Below are 8,301 nucleotides of genomic sequence, written 5' to 3' on the forward strand. Positions count from 1 at the left end.
TTACCCATGTTGATTTGCTTAGGTCTTAGAGAGGTGGAAGCCCTAGCTGGGAAAGCCTGTATTCTTAAGCCCTGTACTGGCATTGAGCTTCCCGAGGTGAGCCTAGCTTGGGCTCAAGGGCCATATTGTGGATGGCACAGCTTTAAGGTGGCATGGGAACTTTCTGTAACAGTTAATGTAAATCGAATTTCTGCGACAGTCAATGAATACTAAAGACACAGTGTCTTGGGAATCCATTTTCAACTTTAATGAAAAATAATTTGCAAAAACTCTTTTCAGCTATCCATGCTCACTGCCTCTTCTGTTTTGTGCTGCCAGCACCCATTTCACTGATCATCTTTACAGCAGGAGCAACTTAACCTGAAAATCAAACAAAGCCATATGTTCAAGTGCAAGGGAGGCAAGTGCTTGGGTGTGTCTGTAGCCCAATCTGAGAGCAGAGGATCCCTGGCCCTTCTCCCTTCCTCATGTGTACAACTTTTTCTGAAGAAAATATGGAACAATACTGTATAGTCGGGAATGAAGATATTTTAAAGAGTCCTGATGTTCCTCCCTTTGTATATCATATTATTGAAATAATGGTCCCCCCAAATTAGGATTTTTGCTAGGAGTCTGAGGAGAAATTATCTCAAAGTTTGATGCTAGCCAGAATGACAACTTGTCTTCCAGAAACAAATTTTACACAGCTTTGATAAACTCTCAGAAATCTAGAGAATGAAGATGAGTGGTATCAGTCTTGCCTCTTTTCAACACGAGTGAAAAATGAAGAAATGGCTGCTTCTAGGTATGTTTGAGAAGAAATTTTTATTGTAGATATGAGGGACAAACTGCTGTGCATATCCCTGCTTCTTTTACTTAGTTTCTTTTACGTAGAATAAATTTTGAGTAAATTGGAATTCCCCCCAAAAGCATACCCTTATTTTAGAAGTGCTCTCACTTGGCCTTCTCTACTCCTAAAGAACATGACTTTACCTTCCTAAAAAATAGTTAAGAATATCAACCTACCCCAAAGTTAGAGAAGGAGTGGAAATACTGTAAGAGCCAGAGATGCGGAGATCTTAGCATATCTATGCTGCACAGCTAGAAATCTCTTTTATGTTACGATTTATTTTTTTTCTCAAGGAGAATCTCTCTCCCACCACCAATTGGTTTCTTGATGGAAGATGGAACTTACCTCCTTATTTGCCTCTCACTTTACTTTGCATTGAGTAAATTTTCATTTCTTTTTGGAAGACTTTCCAGGTATCTGAATTTGGAGCACGTCTCCTATGAAATATGCTCTTCTAGCTCATAAGACCTTGAGTTATCAGGGAAAATTTATTGCTTTGAAGACTCAGTAGTAGTCATTTAGTGTACCTATCAAGGCCTTTGTGCTCTCTCTCTCTCCCTCTCTCTCTCTCTCTGTCTCCATCTCTGCCTCTCTCTCTCTGTCTCTGTCTCTCTCTGTCTCTCCCTCTGTCTCTCTGTCTCTGTCTCTCTCTCTGTCTCTGTCTCCATCTCTGCCTCTCTCTCTGTCTGTCTGTCTCTGTCTGTCTCTCTCTCTCTGTCTCTCTCTGTCTCTGTCTCTCCCTCTGTCTCTCTGTCTCTCTGTGTCTGTCTGTCTCTGTCTGTCTCTCTCTCTGTGTCTCTGTCTCTGTCTCTCTGTCTCTATCTCTGCCTCTCTCTGTCTGTCTGTCTCTCTCTCTGTCTCTGTCTCTCTCTGTCTCTACCTCTGTCTCTCTGTCTCTCTCTCTGTCTCTGTCTGTCTCTGTCTGTCTGTCTGTCTCTCTCTCTCTCTCTCTCTCTCTCTCTCTCTCTCTCTCTCTCTCTCTCTCTTCCCATAGGAGATAGTCCACAAGCCAAAGAGACAGTTCCAAGGAAGTCTAACTTGACAAATCGATGAGTTTATTTATGGTTATTTACAGGACTATGATTCAAAGGAATGTGCAACTCTGAAAAGACCACACCAGTTACAGTGACAGTTCACAGACACTGCATGTCTTCACAACTTACTGGAAGACCAGCTGGTCAGTATTTCTTGTTCCTAGCAATTCTCACTTCATGTAGCACTGGGGGGGGGGGGGGGCGGTGGTCATTAATCTTATAACGTTCAGGAACTTCTTGTGCTTTATGGAGTGTTTTAATGACCCTCTCTCTTAGATGAAATATTTTAGTTGGGAGGAAATTGGTTGTCAGCACCTTTCCTTTCTCCCATTTCCTCTCCCCTTCCATTTTCTTTCCACTTTCCTTCTTTCTCTTCACTTCTATTCTACTTTTTCTTCATAGTGCAATTTTTTGTTGTTGTTGTTCTGGGCATTATTTATTTCTTTGTACCTCATAGAAACTGTGAAGTAGGGAAGAGCTTTTCTTTGCCAACCACCTTCTTCTCTCTGATAGTTAATTTTTTTCAGGGCACTTATTGTCACTTGCCAGGATATGTTTCTTTGTCAGTTTGTCTCCACACATTGGAAGGTAGTATGATTAGTAACTGGAGTAGCTCCTTTGATTCTCCTGTGACCCGGGACTTAGAACAACATTCAGTGTAAGAAGAAAACTCAATCAATAAGTCTTATGTGTTGATTTTAAGAAATAGATACATTGGATTCTTACATTGAAGGGAAAAAACACCTGTGGCTGATGAAAAAAAAAAATCAGACAAATTATTTGTTTCTATAATGGCTAACCTTCACTCAATGTCAGGTGATTTATAATCAGTTTAGAAACACATGTCTTCATATGTCTTGTTTTTTTGTTTTTTTTTTAACTGAGCATGGAAGACTTACCCTAAATGTAGACGGCACCATCCAATAGGCAGGGATCTCAGACTAAGAATAAGAGGAAAAATGAGGTAAGCATTAGCATTAGCTACTTTTGTCCCCCTGACTACAGATTAAATGTGAGCAGGGGCCTTAAGCTCCTTCCTGGGTGACTTCTGAGCAATAATGGACTGCACTTTTAAATTTTGACCCAATATAAGACTTTTCTTTCTGGAGTTATTTTTTGTCAGGTTACTTTGTGAGAACAAGGAAACCAGAGACTAATATATCTCCTATAGCCTTATGTTTATAAGAGAAGTATATACCCCTGTAGCTAAGACAATTTTTTTTACAAGAGATGAATGAGTGAGGTTTTCCTAGCCACATCTTAACTTGATTTTCCTAACAGGACTTATAAACAACGGATTAACAGCTTTTTCTGATGTCTGTAGGGGAAATTATCAAAAATAATTTGCCATGTAAGTCCAAGAAATGGCTGCTGTGTTGATTATCTGTGCCACTGATAAGGAAGATGGCTTATTTTGCTGGAATACTGGGTTCTTCCTTCTAGAGGTGTCTCTGGAAAAGGGAGTTTGTAGATGCCATACATTATTCTGTCAGTTCTGGGTTTGTTTGTTTTTGTTTTTTTTTTTTTTTTTCAGCTGTTGGATCCACAAAAGAAAACCCACATCCTTATGGGGGAGGTAGGGAACATTTGACAAAAATATTTAAAAGCTATGTAGAAACTATGTGTAGAAGACTATAATAGTTTGACTGACAGCACCATTTGCTTATCAATGTACAAAATGAATCTCAAAGACAAAAAGCACCAACATCTACTAATGAAAATACACTAGGTTCAAATAAAATAGCTGCTGTTTTTCTCAAGTGTAGGGCCAAATTTCATAAGAAAAAACCAATAAGGTTCTTATTAGTCTGAGGAGATAAAAACAAAAATGTGTTAGAAAAACAATTTGCAAAACACTCATTAGTCCAGAATTGTTCAGAGAATTCTCCCTCCAGATCTTTAATGGGCCATGAAACCTGAATTCAATATAAAATGACTTAACCATCAAGCAGGAGATCTAGATACAATTTGGTTATTTTGCTTTCCCATTATGGAATTTTATTTTTCTTTTTGTGGATTCTGTTTCTGTAAATACTATTTGCTATACTGAAATACAAAGCTTCCCATTGAAAATAGAGTTCTATCTCCTTGGAGGGGGTTATGTGCGTTGACCAATTGTGTTTTTCTTTGTTTGTTTGTTTTTTTGTTTTTTTTTTTGTTTTGTTTTTTTGTTTGTTTGTTTATTTTTGTTACTCTTCTGCCCTTGCTTTGCTCTTTGTCAAAGTCCTCCTGGTTGCTTCATATTTCTCATACTCTGTCACTGATCTAAAATATGAGTTGCGTGAGTCTGCCAGCCTGTGTAATTTTGAGAGCTTGTACTTTAAAATCTTGCTTTCCAATCCATTAATTTTTGCATACTAGGTCTGTTTGGAATCTTATTTCTGCTTGTAAGAATAACAGACTGCTGTGAATTTTTTTAGTATCTCACATTTAAGGCAGGTGTTTTGCAGGTACACAATTTATAAATCGTGCCACTAGACTTTTGGAGGTACACAGTACACAGTGGGGCACTTTTACAATAAACTCACCAGAAGCAGATGTATGTTTCCATTTATGATTGGGTGTGTTGTGTTCCTGTGTGCTGTTCTGAGATATTCAGGTGCCCCAGTCTAATCTTCTCATGGTAACTTTCAGTTTACCCAGTAAGAATAGATGGTGCAACGTAACAGGATTTCTTCCTCAGGCTTGGAATGTCGCTCAGCTGGGAAACTGCTTCCTTAGCATGCACCAAGCCTTGGGCTTGATGAACCTGGATAAACCTGGAATTCCTGTGCATACTTGTAATCCCAGTATGATGGCGGTGGAGACTGGAATATAAGAAGTTCAAGGTCACATTCAGTTATATAGTGTGTTTGAGGCAAATATGAGATTCATATGACCCTGTGTTTAAAAAGAACCTTCTTAACATTATGCAGAAAATATGAAGGATGTTTTCAGGACATGGTATTGTGATTTTTTTTTTTTTTGATTTGTGTTCTAGCTACTTTTTACTTTCAATTTGACACAGCCTAGACCCTTCTACAAAGAGGGAGCCCCAACCTGAATTATTTGTTCAAAGTGTTCTGTGGCCATGGCTGTTCAATGTTGTTTTGACTGATGAATTATGTGAGGAGGCCCAGCCCATGGAGGAAGCAGGATTTCCAGACAGGTGGGCCACGGCAATAATAATAAAACAAGCTGAGCATGAGCCAGTGAGTGAGTCTGTAGCAGAATTCTTCCATAGTTTTTGTTCCAACGTACTGCCTTTTGTTTCTGCCTTGGTATCCTTCAATGATGGATTAACCTCTACAATGAAATAAACCATTTCCTCTCATAAATTGCTTTTGGTCAGATTGTTTTGATCATAGCAACAGAAAACTATTAGAGTAGTACTTTCAACAAGAGATGCTGAAGTGAGTAGGGCCTTGCTTCCACTAAAGGAATCAAAGTGGCTGATTATAATCACAGGCAAGGCAGTTATGCCTGTTGGAACTGGGTACCAGCAGGCTAGTTATTGTGAAGAGGTGAGTATTGGGCAGGTATGGATGAGAAGAGCTGACAGGTCATGTTTCATGGTCTGTGGTTCTGTAGCATCAGGGCTTGATCAGAATTTTGAGGCTTTGCAGTCATTTGCTTTTGCTAGGGGGACACATCTCCCCATTTTCACTTTTGTATACTTTCAGCCCAGTGCTGTCCCAGGAGGTTGGTTTGTGTATTCAGAATTCGGCATCTAAGTCATAGAGAAAAGGAAAATAGTTCCTTGGACAGGAGTCCTGATATCTCTCAGCAGGGTGACATTTGGATGTTTCCTTAATAACTCTGAGTCCCTGTTTCCCTGTAAAGAAATAAATATACCTACTACACTGAAATATTATAAATAATTTCTTAACTGGTAGCTGAAGAAAAAGGTCAACTGGTAAAATACTTGCTATGAAAGCTTGAGGACGTAAGTTCTTTGTTCAGGACTCATGTAGAAACCTTGGTATGGTAAAATGCAATTACAATCTCAGCATATGAGAAACAGAGACAGGCAGACACCTGGAGCTTTGTGTCGAGTAGTCTAGACTACATGTTGAGTAAGTCAATGAAACACCCTGTCTCAAAGTGGGTGGTACCTGATGAATGACAAGTAAGGTTTCCTTTGGCCTGCACATGCATATCACATATGTGTATGTGTATGAATAAACACACACACATACACACACACATTCACAAACACACAAAGAGAGAGAGAGAGAAACAGACAGACAGACAGACAGACAGAGACAGTGATATTTTTCTTAACCTGAGTGAACTCAACAGTTCTTAGAAGCAGGATGACCATATAGTAAGCTTGTCAAATATTAATTTCTTGTCCCTGGGTTATATGTGCATGCTTCTTGGCCCTTTGCAAACTGTGCTTCAGCAAGGACAACCTTTCCCTCCTACCATTGGCCCATGGTAGGTGTTTAAAGGAGATGAGGAATGGTGATGTCTTACTCCTTGTTTCTTCCTGCTCCTATGTCTATCCCAGCAGTGTTTTGTTCATCTTCATTCACTACTAAATTGGCTCCTTCTAACTTTCTTTTTTTTTTTTCTTTTTTTTTTCCTTTTTCTTTTTTTTTTATTTTTTTTTTCCAATTTTATTAGGTATTTAGCTCATTTACATTTCCAATGCTATACCAAAAGTCCCCCATACCCACCCACCCCCACTCCCCTACCCATCCACTTCCCCTTTTTGGCCCTGGCGTTCCCCTGTACTGGGGCATATAAAGTTTGCGTGTCCAATGGGCCTCTCTTTCCAGTGATGGCCGACTAGGCCATCTTTTGATACATATGCAGCTAGAGTCAAGAGCTCCAGGGTACTGGTTAGTTCATAATGTTGTTCCACCTATAGGGTTGCAGATCCTTGGGTACTTTCTCTAGCTCCTCCATTGGGAGCCCTGTGATCCATCCATTAGCTGACTATGAGCATCCACTTCTGTGTTTGCTATGCCCCGGCATAGTCTCACAAGAGACAGCTACATCTGGGTCCTTTCGATAAAATCTTGCTAGTGTATGCAATGGTGTCAGCGTTTGGATGCTGATTATGGGGTGGATCCCTGGATATGGCAGTCTCTACATGGTCCATCCTTTCATCTCAGCTCCAAACTTTGTCTCTGTAACTCCTTCCATGGGTGTTTTGTTCCCACCTAGGATAGCAAAAACTCTTCTCAAGGATAAAAGAACCTCTGGTGGAATCACCATGCCTGACCTAAAGCTTTACTACAGAGCAATTGTGATAAAAACTGCATGGTACTGGTATAGAGACAGACAAGTAGACAAATGGAACAGAATTGAAGACCCAGAAATGAACCCACACACCTATGGTCACTTGATCTTCGACAAGGGAGTTAAAACCATCCAGTGGAAGAAAGACAGCATTTTCAACAATTGGTGCTGGCACAACTGGTTGTTATCATGTAGAAGAATGCGAATCGATCCATACTTATCTCCTTGTACTAAGGTCAAATCTAAGTGAATCAAGGAACTTCACATAAAACCAGAGACTCTGAAACTTATAGAAGAGAAAGTGAGGAAAAGCCTTGAAGATATGGGCACAGGGGAAAAATTCCTGAACAGAACAGCAATGGCTTGTGCTGTAAGATCGAGAATTGACAAATGGGACCTAATGAAACTCCAAAGTTTCTGCAAGGCAAAAGACTCCTTCTAACTTTCCTGTGTCAGCTCAACAGCTCTTACCTTCTGAGGGCTGGGTTAGGTTAATGTGAATATCCTTTACACTTGTAGCTTTGGATGTCTCCACTTCATCTTTTATTTCTTCAGCTTCATGGAAGATCAAACATTTAGAGACATGTTATGCTGCTGGCTTGGAGGATGAATCCTATAACTTAGGATGCGTTTAGATTCTTAGAATTTTAAACAAAAAGTTTATTGAAGAGTCTCCAAGAAGAAATGTGGCCTTGCTGATATTCTGCTTCCAACTCAGAGAGCCTTGTGGTGAGCTTCCGAATTATTTCTTTCTGATTACAAGGTTGACTATAGAGGACATAAAAGGATGTATTCAGACCTCAGAGATTATTTAGTGCTGGCCCTTTAATGATGCTTATGCCTAGGGTTCTAAATGCCTGTGTTCTGTAAGTCAGGTTCATGGACTTATGCTGTGGTCATTGACCCACTTTCTGAATTTTAAAAGACAAAGCAGTCCACATTGGTCTATGTAGTATGGGCTCTTGTGGCAGAAAGATTTTAACATCCTTGTGCCATCCCCTCCTTTCTAGGTATCATCTCAAACCAACCACTTTCTCTACAAAAGCCATTATTCTCTTAGAGTAGTCATCAGAGATAGAATGTAACAGTCAAATGTCTATGTAAGAGTGACCTGGATTATGTTGACTGGAACACTGAATTGTTTGTCACAGGTTCAATTGCTAAATTTTTGACATTTGGCTGTTGTTTCCATTTAATGAGGTTGTGGCA

The 8,301-nt window shown here is 39.7% G+C and overlaps 1 long non-coding RNA gene across 1 annotated transcript; it reads right to left on the bottom strand.

Moving 5' to 3' along the window:
• Positions 1–275: 275 nt before the first annotated feature.
• Positions 276–4,655, bottom strand: Gm32985. Its single transcript, XR_387305.3, has 3 exons — positions 4,392–4,655; positions 2,763–2,804; positions 276–360 (listed from the first exon to the last, which is right to left on the bottom strand). It is a non-coding gene; the product is annotated as a predicted gene, 32985 (long non-coding RNA).
• Between the last annotated feature and the right edge of the window lie 3,646 nt (positions 4,656–8,301).

The sequence above is a fragment of the Mus musculus genome, chromosome 1 (genome assembly GCF_000001635.26).
Source record: "Mus musculus strain C57BL/6J chromosome 1, GRCm38.p6 C57BL/6J".
Lineage (NCBI taxonomy): Eukaryota > Metazoa > Chordata > Mammalia > Rodentia > Muridae > Mus > Mus musculus.